General features: G+C 36.8%; 1 protein-coding gene across 6 annotated transcripts in view; it reads left to right on the plus strand.

Annotated features, from left to right (window-relative positions):
* Ten-m (teneurin transmembrane protein Ten-m) overlaps positions 1 to 15510 on the plus strand; it is a 196895-nt gene that overhangs the window by 68276 nt on the left and 113109 nt on the right. The window contains exon 1 of one of the 6 annotated variants that reach the window (XM_065303817.1): positions 9839 to 9997. The exons of the other annotated variants lie outside the window; for them this stretch is intronic. The gene's annotated coding sequence lies outside the window, so the exon portion shown is untranslated. Of the gene's footprint in view, positions 1 to 9838; positions 9998 to 15510 lie in introns of those variants that run through there. 6 annotated transcript variants of the gene reach the window in all.

Raw genomic sequence — 15510 nt, forward strand, 5'->3', positions numbered from 1 at the left:
GCAGTTTAAGTCAACTCTGAATATGGTAATGCGCATTAATTGTCCCATTTGTTCTGTCACACCATATCACAAACAGCGCAGCGTACACCCTAATCGAAGCCTATCTATTCATGGAAGTTCTTTGTCATTGCATTTCATCGCATTCTATTTTTAGCGCAATTTTCCTTTTTGTGTAACAAGAAGTACTTAGTCACTTTTACATACGCGCGCAAATAAAGTAAAACATGTTCTCACACGGCTGCCGTTCAAAGAAACTGTTGAAGTTCTTGTAGAACTGTTGAAGCGTCTCGAGTGGTACAAGCAAAGTGCGTGGTGTCGCGTTGACAGATCACAGCAAATGCGAGAGATCTAAGATATTCGCGCAGTCGCATCGCATTCGAACGCGGAATATACGAAGCGTTAAGTCTATGCATGAATTGCGTATTGGTAATGCAAACAAATTTCAATGCGTTTTTGTTGTGCGCGTGTTTGCATTCTTGCGAACGTTTTTATTTGCGGAATTAATCAGAAAAAGAGGAAAAAATCGGCACGATGTGAAGAAGAAGCCGCAAAGGCCAGCGGCCAGCATCCGAGGAGCGAAGAAGGCTTGTCCATATTAGGCGGTGATTTATTTCTCAGCGGTACATCTTGCTAACTCTTTTTCTGCCGATATAAATGTACCATATGTTTAAAATTTAAAAAATATTACTAAATATTTTAAAATATTAATTTTTAGTCCATAAAAATATTTTTAAATTAATTTAGTTTTAAAATATTTTATTAAATTTTCACCTAAACATATTGTATATAATAATTTTGAATTATCTCCCAAGTGCTGAACATGTGTTCGACCCGCTGCGTTCCCATCGCTTGCGCGCGCGACTGAGTAACTTTGCTTAACTCCTGCAAGACATCAAATAAGTACTTACATCAACGAAACACTACCGAACTGAGTAACTTACAGTGAAGCTGGTACTCATTTCAACATTTATGAGAATTGTGATAAACACACGCCAAGAGATGGCTAATTGCTGATTGTGTCTTTTTTTCTGTTTCAGGTAAGCAACTTTTACATTTCGTATAAGGAAGAAAGTATCACGCCGACAAACGTACGAGTAAAGGAGACAATGTAAGTGAAATAATAAAACAGATTTTCACACATAATCAAATATCTAGGCTTATTTGATGAAATCGAATTTTTTAAATGTTTTGTTTTGTTTTTACGTGGATAATTTACTTGTTGCGGACGTAATTGTCTAAGCAAGAGAGCAATTGAAATTAATTTATAATTACAGCCCCGTTTGCGCCGGTCGGTTTGTCATAACTCATAACGCATTATCAAAGAAGCGCTCAGACGGAAAAAAATGTCGCATGAACGCGTTTACTCGGCCGGCCAGTCGGTAATTATTCAGACGTTGATGGCCATTAATGCGCACGTCAATTTTAATCAAACGTTTAACTTCGCATCCGTTCAAGTACTCAACGGTTCAACATTTACAACGTTTTCATCATTCAATATGTCAGTATTCCATCAAACATCAACAAAAAACCGCAAAAAATTCTACTAAATCGTTTAGTAATTTGATTTAGTAACTTACTAAACCAATTTTATATCTTTTAAAATTTTTGATTAAAAATCCAACAAATCATCATGTCAAGGGGTTTAACTCCTGCCCACTGGTCATCTGCAGGTTAAATCGTGCATTGATCATATTCCTTTGTAAATTAAAGGCTTAACTAAACCTAAACCTGAACCTAAACCTAGGGGATACGAATCTAGTCTCTTGTTATCACCCCTGTGTCTCAGTCCCACGTGGGAGCAAGTTGTGTTCCTCTGTGTATAGAACCGGCTGGAATATGCTCTTTGGCGCACGAGCAGGAATTGCAGTCGTAGCAGGATAGTAGTGTAATGCAGCAGCAGGACGTGCGTTCTCGCATAATTACACATTACGCTTGATATATGCGTGCAGATGAGAACAATAACGTCGCACGATAACGTTACTATAAATTTATTTCGCATTAGATATTACTATACTGCCTCTGCGTGCAATATGCAGAAATGTGCAATTTCCCAGTGCTGAAACACTAAGGGTTGCAATATGACACTTTATCCTGTCGTGCAGAGTTTAAATTTCACACTAAAAGCAAAGAATATTCATACGGAAACTTTGTTTAGACAATTTTAAGTCGTGCAGCTGGTTTCCGAGTTGTGGCGCCCTCACACACAGCTGTCGATGATTAAAAAGTCGATTTTGTTTTACTCGAAGAATAAAAATTCTTGTAAAATGATATTATTTGTGCGCTTTGTTTGTTTTGCCATGGGAAAAAAGTAATTTTTATAATGACACATTATTACGCGTACTTTCTTGTGTATACGATGAAATTGTATTGCATTGTAATACCGCCAATTACAGTAGTAAATAAGGCGTGAAGCTCGGAACATTAACGTCGGCAATCCCTTTCGATTTAAACTTTCAACTTTCAACGTCCACGACGACAACGGCGACACAATGAAAAAAGTGCAAGTAAAAATATGTATTTTATTAAAGTCGAGTGGCGCGCATATTGTTTGCTTCGAATTAACTGCGCTTGCCGGACGCTTTATTACCGACATAAATTCGAATAGATCGTAAATAACTTTTATTTTCCGCACGGCCAGACGACATGCGTCTTGATTTTTATTCCAGGGACAATCTTAAGTAATATTATAAATACGAAGGTAATTTAGTATGTTTGTGACGCTTTCACGCATGAACCACTGAACCAATTTTGATAAATTTTTGGTGTAGAGATAGTTTTGATGATGGAATTGCAAATAGGTAACCTTTGGTTTCAAAAATTTTACATTAAGGGTGTTAAATAAGGGATGAAAGTTAATTTGGAGATAAACTCATAGTTAAAGTAGTGTCATTTGCATTCAGATGGCGCTGAAATACTAAAAATACATGAAAATTGAAATAGATTAATTATTTGAATGTTTTGATAACACTTTGTATATTTAATTATTTTAGTGCGCAACTTTCGTTATGAATTCGTTGTTTTTGTTGACTTTTGCAAGTTTAGTGCTAAGGGGAAATGCGAAAAGTAATAAGTAAATGGCTAATAGCCAAAAGTGATTTGTACGATTCGCCTTCCTATTGCTTTTTCTACTTTTCCGCTTAGTGCCCTTCCTGCTCGGCGTTCCTGGAAGAGGGTGGGCCACATGCGCAGGTAGCCGTGTTTTTCGCGTGCGTTTCTTCCTTTTTCTGTATTCGGTTCACGTGCCACGAACGCATAAATTAAACGAAACGCACGCGTTGAACGAACCCTTTTTCCTTATTCTCTACGTTATCCTATATTATCCTATATTTTTCTATAAGTTATGTATCCTTTTCGGCTGCGTTTCATGTTTTATTATCATATTTTCTTAGGTGCAGATATTTACGTTTATATTCAAGCTAAAAGCAATAATATTTTTTCTTGTTTTGCATACAAATGCAAAAAACTTGAGTTTTTAACCTCAAACTAACAAAAATTTAATTTCTGCCTTTACTACTTATGAATTAAAATGACAAATTATTATTGATAGTATTTATTATTTATCAAAATGTTTTCTCGCGTGCGAACAGTGTTTCAAGTTATAAAATTTCCGGGATTGGCTGGATTTGCAGGAAAAACTTGCGGTCTCATTGTTATTCAGGCGTTTCGACAACTTTTCTTATTTATATTTTATTTTATCGCGCGCCGAAAATTCTCCATCGCATTCGTAAAGTTTACACGCCGCGCGCAAGATTGAGGAAAAAATGAAGGCAGAACCTTGTCAGAATTTAAATGGACGCCGAGGCGTATTCGAAAAGTTTCCGGGACGAACGAATTCTGTTGCGGAATGAGATTTATCGGAAGGATAACCAAATATAACGCCAACAAATAACCGAATAACAAGCAAACTTATAGTTGCGATGACATTTTGAATGATAGTTATAGTTAGATGTACTTATAAAAGTATATTTATGATATCAAAAGGACACTTAAAATTTAATTGCATAAAACGTTATAATTTAACAACTAAATAACTAAATTACATATTTTGTGGTTCAGTTAATTAAATTTAGTTCTGTTTTTACGAAATATGAAAAATAATAGAAATAATTTTTATGACAAAACTTAGTTTTCCGTGGAAATATGAAGCTGAATGTGTTCCATCGAAAATAAGGTTTTCTTCTTGTTGAAACACAGCGCGACGAGAATACGAGGACATAACTAATACCCAAGCGTCCTGCGAACGCCGTCCTGCTGTTTTTCTTCCAGCCGAGACTCAAAAAGAATCGCTTAATAAACTTTCTTCAATTCCTCGCGAACCTACCAACTTTCTCGGCTTCGGAGTTAATAAAAAAACTTTCCTAACAATATGAGCACCAGATGAAAATATAGGATTTTCTCTGGCGTACAAAGGGATAGGATTGGACAAGATGTGTCTATTATCCTTGTGACAATAGAATTGTGGTAAAGTGTAGCGGTCATTACAGCGAAAAATGAGCAAAGAAAAAACCTACGGGCAAAAAATATAAGACATGGATTAGTGTAATGTGTACCTGCTGATCCTTTAAGAAAAGGGCTGTGTGTTTTGAAGGACTATGGAGATAACAATAAAATAAACTAGCCTGGAATTTTTTGCGAAAATTGAAAATCGAAAAAAATCGAAAAATGCAATCGAAGGTGTTTTCCTCATGGGAAACCGAAAAAAGGATTTAAATCTTGCTGCCGCTTCTAGTCCTAGTCCTGTAAGTAAAGCTTTTCGGCTTTTTTCGCTCTTTGCACCCTTTTGCCACCCTTTTCGATGCCGAGCGTTTTTCTTCCGGTCGGCGCTGACGAGGGTAGCGCGCTGGGTTCGCATTGGATTTTCGTTCCTATTTCGTTCCTGCCAGGACGACGAAGGACGCGCCGTAACTCGATTGCGACGCGGGCCTATATTTCAACCCCTTGCCGGGCGTACACGCTTGGTCGATATTTTTTATTTCGAAAATAGGATTGAAAATTGGGTAGCAATATCCTTGAAGCGATATATACGCGCACGAGTCCTGGATGCTTACGCGACTATCACGAATTGAATTCTTATTTGATTTATCGAACATTTTAGATTTTTTCAACCGAAAAATCTCATGCTATGAGACTAAAAACTAAAATTATCCCACAAAAAAAATTTTCATATTTTGCGGGTGTAAAAATCTTAGATGCAAAAAATTGAAACGTCGTAAGTTTAAGGTCCTCCGCCAGGACCTTCCGCGTGGCGCGAAGATTAACTTACATAAATTTTCCTCGCGTTTGCCAGGAAGGAACACGTTCGGGCGAAAGATGGCGCCGACGTAATTAATGAGGCTACGTGATTAAGATTTTCCAACGCGCGCGCATCCCTCTTCGTCCTTTCGTCCTTTGACATTACATGCTTTTTAGGTCGCGTTAGAAGAAGAAAGATTTTGCGTCGCGCGCGCGCGCGCTAAGAGCGGGATGACAAGCGAAAATGAGAAAAATTACGGCTCCTATGCAGCGCGACCCCTTTAAGCACGCCAGGACTATTTCAGGATGTCACCTAAAATATTTTATTATTTTAATACCCTCGGCAAACGCCTGCAAGTTTTCGGAAAGATAGGTTGTTTGTCTTTTAATTGTCACTATCTTTAAGTATCTCCTAAGGCGACAGCCAGGATAATTCAGGGATGCATAATTAAATCCTGCGTTTTCTTTGTCTCCTAGATGGCGGGCATTTATCATGATGGGACGGAAATGGAATTTTCATGTTATTTTTAGAATTTTTAAAGAAAAATATGAAAATGATAAGTTTAAAACGCGTTTTATAGGTTAGGTATGTTACAGAATATCATCTTGGTGTTATACATCATATTAAGGCTAGTGAAATGTAGTTTGATAATATTTTTAATTGTTTAATTTCGAATAATAGGTAATTATTTATTTACATTTAAAGTTAGTTTAGATAAATTTCAAATTATTTAAAGTTGGGTTTTATTCACAACAAACAGATTTATTGAAAAGGTATTAACAAAATTGAAAATATTTTTACATAATCTGATAGCTGATTAAATTCCTTATCAGATACACTTTTGAATTTCTAAAAATTAGATTAAGGGTTTTAAGTTATCGTGCACTTAAAGTTGAAACTAAAACTTCAAGTCAAAATTTTGAAATTTAGTACATAACCTCAAATAATTTCTAAACTTACCAACCGATTTTAATAAATCATACATTAAATAATTTGCACTAAAACACTCTATATTACGCAATTTATTTATATAAAAAAAATTAATTAGATTCTGAGTAATTTCAAATTTTGTAACCGAAAAGAATCCAAATTTCTAATCATCATTGTAGATGATGACACACAGAGTTTAACGACATCGTTTAACGACACCTTCATCAAGACGCGCACGCCAAACCGCCAAATATATATTCATAGCCGCATTAAATATAAACATCATCCGCGTTTACATTGCGTTGCGTCCTGGAATCGCGCGCATGTAAAATGCAAATTCAGCCCCAGATTCGCGACAAGACAAGCCCGCAGATGCCAAAGATATTCGCGTTCGAGTTCGCCGGGTTGCCTGTACATCGTTTAATATCGGCGCCGGGCGCCGATCCTGCGGGAGGACGAAATAATAATCTCGCTAACTAAATTAACCTCGCCTTGGTGAGATTTATATTACGCACACGGATGTCGGCTGCCGGCTGTTGTAGCGTCTCGCAAGGATTCACAGTGGTCCTGCCGAAGGAAGAATGAAGGTGCGAGGGTGGCTGTCGTTATACGCGGAACTAATCTCGCGAGACGAGGGTTGACAGTTCACTATCTTACCGCGGCGCATGGACTAAGAAATGAGGACTTAACTAAACCGAAATTCAAAAAATCTAAAAATTTTAAACTCGAACAAAAAACTAAACTAGGGTTGTAGTTGTGTAAGGACATTATGGGAATGTACTTGAGGCAAGTTTTGGGAGATTGTAGTAAAGTTTTCGAGGGGTTGGTAATCAGTTTATGTCGTTTTTTGCCCTCGCAATCACAACTTGCGATTTGTTTACCTCTGGCTTTTGAACATCGCAAAAAAACTACAAAGGATGAATGTGTCCTTTGAGGAGTCCCAAGGGGAGGTTCAGGTTGTCCTGTTTTCAAATTAAATTTGCATGTACGATTGATTTTATGTACTTAAAGTGGTTCAAAATCAGCAGAAATTACATTTTTTCAAAAACGTCTTGCGTCTTTATCAATCAATGAATTTCAACAAATTTTTTACACCAAATAAACAATAAAATGCCTTTTATTGTTGCTAAAGAATTAATATTCTGCCTATTCTCAGATATTTTTAATAAATTTTCAAAATTTGTTCTAAAAATAAGCTTTTTTGCTTTTTTTGGCGAATTACATTTGAAATATATTAATTACACCCATTCAAACCATTACTATTCGAGTGCATTTTACACTAGTAGACCAAAAGTTAGTTAGTTTCAGACTTTCAGCGCTCGGTTGGTTTTCAATGTTTTCGGCATTCCGAACAAATGTTTCTAATGGGTTGCGCGCTGCGCGCACTCGGTTCACAGTTTACACAGTTTACTGGGCTTTATTTCGACGTTTTCGGGCATAATGATAACAAAAAGGGCTTTGTTTTATGTTTACGGCTCAGCTGTGCGTCTGTCTGACACGCAGACGAGCGTCAACTGCGGGTGGTTTATCTAATAGACGCGTTTCAGACCCCAGACAGACGTCTTATCGGAGTGTCAGAGCGTCGGGGTGTTACTGAGACGTGTCATTTGATACTCTTTCCAAAAACGCATCTCTAACTAGTAGAACTATGATCTAAAAATGATAAAATGAGATTACAAGGTTAATAAAATATTTATATTTAGGGATGTTTTTATATTTTTTGGTAGAATTCAATTTCAATTTCGCTTCACGATACTTTTAAAAATAAGTTTTTTTTTTAAACTCTGTTGGAGAATTTATGTCCCCGCTGTAATTTTAGAAGTTCGTTTAATGAATGAACGAGCAAGACGACGAAACGAGGCGCGCAATAAAAAACTAAGTAGGAACAAAACGGATGAGCCACCGAACGAATGAATGACTTTCTTGTTTAATGTTTTTTTTAGGCTGAGGGGACCTTAATTTACGAGCTTTACATGGTCGTAACAAGGTTTTTAAATAGTTTCCAAAATTATTTCTAGTTTTAAATTTCAACTACATTGTGATTATTTTTGTTTAATTTCCAATTAAAGTAGAAACAAACAATGATACAACAAATACATGAACATTGTTTTAAAGTAGATAAAATAATCTGTATAATAGTGTAATTTCCCAAAATATTGATTTATAGGTTTTTTAGTTATTTATTGTTAAAATAGAAAGTTTTTATTTGTATAAATTCGTGATTTAAATTTCTTCACTTATTTTTGTTTATATACGCTTATTTATTTATACTAAATTAACTAATTTACAACAATTCAAAAGATAATTAAATTATCTTTAATTATATGTTTTGTTTAATGTTTTATCACCGCTAGTTTCTGAATAAATTAGCGACAAAATGAACAAAGAACAATTTGCATGATTCTATATTGGTAATTGCCCCAATTCATACTTTTTCAACAAAACATTTTGCTGAACGTTTTGTAAAAATATGTTTTCGCTATCTACTGAAAGTTTATAATAGTTTTATGCATTGCCAGCCATTTGTAGTGACTTTATAAGCCAACAGATGCTGTTTGTCGCGCAAACTGCGGCGCGGAAAGCTCTCGCGTCGCTAAAATTTCGCATCTGGGCTTCATTTCCATGCCGCGCTTAGCTTTTATAGTTATAGTTACTTGCCGCTACTTTCTCCGGCTTCAGTTTCATCCGCGAGCTTTACGGCGAAAGCTTGATGCTCACGCTTATGTCGATGTCTGTCGGCTGTTGTTGTTTTAGTTTAGTTGTAGCTTTAAGACTCGAGTGCGCGCCGTGCTCTTATTGCTTCTCGAGTATTTCATCAGCTCGCCCGAACAACGCAAGCCACTTTTATTAGGAATCATTTGGTTTACTGCCACTCGAAGGAGGCGGCGAGGCGTGGGGGTGGCGGGGCTCAATCTTGCCCTTTTACTCGGTTTATACGCGAAATGTAGAACAAAGAAAACGTTACAACACCGAAAAAAAAAGCGAATAAAACCAAGAAAGGCGAAGAAATAAAGAAAGCAATGCAAAAAATATTGTTGGCAAAGTTTAGCCCTAATGACGGTCGTAATTTTAGGTAGGGTACAAATTTTACACAGTTGTATAAAACTTTTTTCAAGAAACAAAAAAATTAAAACCCAAACAAACAATTTTTTTTTGTTTAACTCTAATTAGAACAAGTATTTAATTAAAAATATTATAGAATATAACACAAAGGGAAAGCTTATTAAATTGTCTTTCATATAATATAAAATTTTATTCAATATCTTTCCTAGTAATTAAAAATCGAGTAAAAAAATAATGAATAAAGTAATTAATCATTAAATTTGACTAAAAGTAATTTATATTTTTATAAAAAATAGAAATTATCATAAAAATACAAATTCTATTATAAATATAAATAATTTTAAATAATAAATCGTAAAATGAATTATTTGAGTTTTAAAATCAAAGATTTTAAGAGTTTTAAATAAACACAACTTTGTGTTTTGTTCACGCGTTTGTTTACGTTATCAAAGATAAAACTAGTCGAAATATCTACCTGCGTGCAATCCGTACTGGTTTTGCGCATGATAAGACAACACACTTGACCGCGACAATGCGTCTTATCGCTTGTTTCGCTTGCTGCAGCGAACGTTCTCGCAGTTAAACGCGCGTTCTTCTCGTGTGCGGGTCGGTTTCGTGCGGGAGAAACAACGGGCGGTTTGCCAAAATTTTATTATTTCAGTTTTAATTATATAACTGATTAATGTACAGTCACATTTTATTACATTGAGTTTTAAGTACTTTTAAGTTGCTGAGTTTTAATGGAAAATATGAAGAAACGCGTGATTTAAGGTAATTTTTTAGTTTTTTCTTTGTTACGTTTTAACTAATTGTTCTATATAAATGGTGAATGCATTATCTTAAAGTATTTTAAATTATCTATAAAATCACGTATAGATCAAATCATTCGCCTTATTAGTTCTTGTGTAACCTTGAACTGACCTAAACACTTTTACGCACTATTGCATCGAAAAACAATATTTCAACATTTTTCTCTATTTAACTATGCATTTACCATCATCTATTCAGTAATAATTAAAAATTAAAATATTTATTGGTAGGTACATTAAAGTGCATAGTACATTTAACTGCAGGCTGCACATGCCTCCGCTGTGTGGTTCTCATTTGAAGCTCTTTATCCGCCCAGCTCCAACATTTATAACGCTATAACAGCTCGTAAAATAATTCCGCGGCTGTAATTTTGCAACACTATCATTTTGATGCCACCGCGTAGTTGATGGCGATTTTTCGCGACGTCTTCAGCGCAATTAAAGCTGCCAAAAATGCATAAAGCGTACCATCTGTCGACTTTCGCGCGTATGTATATGAGCGGCGAAGAATGATGCCCGATGGTTGGGAATATTATGCCGAAGAAGAAGCAGCCGCAAGACGAAGAAGCGAAGCGTCTTCTTCGGGGCGCTGTAAAAGGGCAGCGCGGAACGTTATTAAACGCGCTATAGCAATATACCTTACTTACGCATACCTAGACAAAAGGTCTCATCAAAAAATAGTGAAAAACATAAAAACTCTAAATTTTTAATGAAATAAAATAAAATTATTGATTTAAATTCAATAATTTCTACTTTTTTCTGAAGAAAAATAATATTTTAGTATTTGTGGGTGTTTTTTTGCTTGATTTGTTGACTTAAGTCATGTTTTCTAACACCCTGAGAATGCGTTTAGTCGCGCAAAGTCAGGTTCAAGTCAGGTAGATGCTTGGGTAGATGCCGGACCATACGGAGCCGCTCCTTATAAGGCACCCACGAGATGCGCGAGTCGACTCCGCGCCTGACTTAACTTAAGTCAAGCCACAGCCACGAATAAACCGCGACTCTAACTTTAGTCGCATCGACTCCTCTATCCAGCCATCGGCGGTCGATCGCACCACGAAACGCACTTATCTTTCAATAAACTACAGTAAAGCAACCTTATAACACGCAACTAAAGTTGCATATATTAAACTTTAAATTCTAAAGTTCCTATATAATTTTATAGGATTTTACTATTGCACAACTTATATTGGCAACTTTAGTTGCAAGTCACATTTACCCCTTTATTATGCTTCTGTAGTAAAGTACGCCTGAACGACAGCACAACCCAAACACACAAATTTCCCCCGCGAACGATATTTAACCGCACCATAAACTGAAATAAAACAAGACATAATTTTGCTGCTTGTTTGCTCATTTTTGTGCCGTACAGTGAGTATGGAGCACTTAGCTACCACGAACAAAGATAAGTACGCCTTGCTCGTCCGACTGTCTTGACTCTATCGATACTGTTTAATAATTTATTATAAACTGTCCGAGGCAGCATCTACTTATAAGTGCTGTGAGAATGGGAGTTGCGCCGCGAAACGTGACTGCAACGGTGCGAAACTGTCATATTTTAGATAAGTTAGGACTTTACTTAAGTTCGTTTTGATAGCGCGTTTTGCTAGGAAACAGTAAGTGGCGAAAATTCCGTGTTGGTTTTTAGTAAATAACTCGGGAAGTAATAATGTTACATGTTTAAATCATAGCTTATCTGAAAGTTTAGTAAATTCTCAACCAAATTGTTTATAAACATTTTTTGTCAGTTTGTATTTATTATTGTTGACAACGTTTTTAAAAAATCGTTTGAGGAAAAAAAATTATTTTGACTATTTAATTAATTACTTTTAATTGGTTTGTTGTTTTTAAACCAACTTTACGTTATTTGATAGTTAAATAAGTTATCTTTAATACGTATTCAATTTTTTGTTGATATCTTTAGTGGTTTTTGCGTAAATTGACTTGAAAGTTGACTTTAACTTCACCCAATGCTTATATTATGACTCGTGACTTATATAACTTAAATATTTTCTTTCGAAACACATTGCATTCTTCGAACAACAAAAGCGACGTTAATTACGTACGAATAGCCTGTTTTTTTTCTTTTCGGTTCTTTATTATTGTGTTGTTGTCGACGGTTTGCGGCTCGCGCACGAGGCGAAAATTTCGATTCCGACGACGTCACATTGATTGACTTTAAATTTCACGGCGTGCCCATCAACGGACGATAATGAGACGCGCGTTCGATTCTTAACGCCTCGGCCCGTCGCGTCCGACTCATTTATTTCTTTCATCTTTAACGCTACTTAACATACCGACATCGCGACCACGGCTGAGGTGTAATGTCGAAGTAAAGCGCCGGTATAGGTGCATGGGCGATGGGGATAGGGATATTGATTGCTGTTTTTCGAAATAAATTGGGTTCTCGTTTGCTCACAGCCATCGAAGATAAATTACACCGTGGATTATTATTCCAAGTCGATCAGCATCTTATTAGTTTTATTACTTTTTTATTCCTGAAGTAACTTGAAAAAGTGGCCTATGTCGGGAATAAATTGTTCTAGGAACAAAACAAAAACATTATTTTAGTTTTATTTAATATCGGTCAAAGTAATTGTTATGCTACGTGCAGTAGACGTTTATTTTATGTTTTATTTATATTTAAATTTTTAAAAATTATTTTTGAAAAAAATTATTTTAGTTTATTTGTTAATAACTTTTACATTTAGTACTCAATCAGAAAAATTTAAATATTTTTAGATTCTCTATAAAATTATGCTTTTAATGATGCATTGCATTTGCTTGATGCGTTAATGGTTTTTGAATTATTTAATATTTAAATGCGAAAAATGCAAAAAATTTAATTTTATGATTTCGGGATAATTTATGTTTCCCTCTGCACTAAAATATTAAAATTTCACCATAAATGTAATATTTTATTACGATATTGAACAAGCCACCTGCAAACAAACATAACCTAGCCGGTAATTAAATTTAAAAAAATATTTATACTCCGGCAACCGGCGCGCTGGGTTTTTGGTAAATGATATGTTTGTTAAACAAACACAAATAAACATATCACTCTTTTAAAACGAGTTTGCGCGCGCGTGAGTTTTTTTTTTCGGTGCGTTCGCGCTCTAATGGCGCAAAGTTTTCCACCGGTGGCTGCAATTCGATACCAGAAATTGATACGTTTTGCCCACATTACTATGTGCTGCTGGCAGTGGTGTGCGCGCCGAGTTGAGTCCTACAACAAAACATCAATAAATTCCTTGGGAAATTTATATATTTTTCGGTTTTATTCCGTTGCCGGCTCGCGCGTATTGTGCGGACCTCGTTAATTCGTCCATAAAAGGCCCGGCGTACACAGTCGTAAAGCATGTGCCACGGCGCGCAGTTTTTAGTGCGCTAGCGCGAGTTTTAAACCCGGAATGACTTTGGCTTTATGCGCGTATTATTGCAGGCAGAGTTGTCGCGGAATGCGAAATTTTAGATAAGTCTAACTTGCGTTCAGCACCAAGCATGGCTTTATGATTTATTCATGTCTGGCCAGAATTTTTTTCATTTTTTTTTCTTTTGCGTCTGTGAAAGTTGTGTGGTTAGTTTTTTTCGTTCTAAAGCGGAAACAAAAGGGCTGCAAATTTAGTGATAACATTTTTTGATGGCTTATAAAATTTCTGCGTGCGGTGATAAATGTTCTTTTAAAAATTATCATTATTTTCATTTAAAAAACGTAATTTAAGATAAAATTATGAGAAAAAATTAGATAAATCGTGAATATAATCAAAATTATTATTTATAATTTCAAAATCTAGATACTATATGATAGACTATTAAATTATCTTTAATTTAGTGAAAATTTCACAATTTTAGCTTTTTTGGTTTGGTTTTTATTCAAGGTTAAAGTTTGAGAAAGTTTGCTTCATTTATTTCAATAAATTTAGCTTATTTCACGGAATGAAAGCCGCCACTAGTTTGTTTCTTTACTTCCACGGCGTTTTCCGTTTCGATTTCCATTCCTCTTTCATTTTTATTGGTATTTATCCTCGAAGGGCAAAAAATAAAAGCCGAAAGACATAAAATACATGTGCGCCATTGCGCCGTCCATTGGCCACGTAAAGCCGGCTTTCGCTCGCCGATTTCCTCCTGAAACTTTTACTTTTACGCCGCCGCCCCTCAAACCTTGAACCGAGGCTCTTTAGTTGAGTTTACAGCGGGGCGTAAGAAAAGGAGATATATGTAGCGTATATCAAAAGCACCCCCTGGTCAACGACTCGCGCGTGTTGCATTCGAGGGCGGCGAATTGAAAATATTTCTCTTTTCGCCGCACGCCGCTTTTCATTGACTCGCCGATACATTATCGGCTCTTGTGGTCGCACGTACTCGTGTTTCGCCCCCTCTAGCCGCCGCCAAATGCATCACACGGTCATAGATTTCGATACAAGAGAGCCATTCAAAGGATAAACACACCACACCTCGGTGTGCGGTCATAATTTTTATTTGTTTGCCGCGTGTGTTTGCTTGAAGGGATAGGTTTTGACCTTTTTTCTTAGACGCTGAATTTACATTTTCTTGAATGCGCCGGTTTTGAAAAGGGAAGGTCATTCATTCCGGGCGTTGGCCATTCACGTCGCGCGGACGTATGTCAGCAAGTCGTTTTTCGGGTCGTGGCTTTGCCGAAGAAAAGCCGGTTGGGAAACGTACGACCCTCGCGGGTCCACTCGGCTATCACTTACTTGTTTTCGCATTTCTCACGCCGGCCCGCGAAGAAAAGCCGACGCATTTTCAATGCAAGACCATGCAAGCGTTTCCATTCAGCGGGGTAAACAACCCGGAATGTTGCCTAGGCGTATAAAGAAAAAATATATGTGTACATGGATGGCTGATAACCCAAAGAAAAGCCCTAAACAGAAAAAAGTCAATTTCAAGTTGTTATTTTTTAATGCAAAGAGAAATTTAATAATTTTACGGGGTGATTCAACGTTTATGTTGTTGAAATTGTAAAACTCATTGATACGGAAGTCCAGTTGCTGGTCCAAGCCGCCGCCGCCGCACTAATTTGGCCCGTGGCTTGTCATTTCGAAGGACCCAAAATTTGGGTGCCGCGTAAAACGTTGCGGTAGCGCTTATTCGCTCGTTAGCTGCGAATTGCGACGCCCGGACGACCCGGAACATCGCGTCTTGCTATACCATCCACTCCTGCGGATGACGAAAATGAAGGCGTGATGGTGGTGGCGGCGGGCGAAGAAGCAACGGCGAGGACGTCATTAATTCCCGACGCGACTGGCCCCGAACCGCAAGCCGTGGTAATGGCAGAGAGACTCGAACCCACTCCGCCACTCCAGACCGACACTTACATCCCGCCGCGCGGCGCGTCCCTAAGGTTCTAACTAGGAGCCGCACAATGGCTGATTGTCCAAAATATTCGAGTGACGCGCGAACACACCACTTTTGAATCTCAAATTTGAATTCCACGCGCGTCGGTTTTTGATT

The sequence above is a fragment of the Atheta coriaria genome, unplaced genomic scaffold (genome assembly GCF_025399875.1).
Source record: "Atheta coriaria isolate IRGN ID8LTWV9N9 unplaced genomic scaffold, Caltech_Dcor_3.1 hic_scaffold_5_pilon, whole genome shotgun sequence".
In the NCBI taxonomy this organism is placed as follows: Eukaryota; Metazoa; Arthropoda; class Insecta; order Coleoptera; family Staphylinidae; genus Dalotia; species Dalotia coriaria.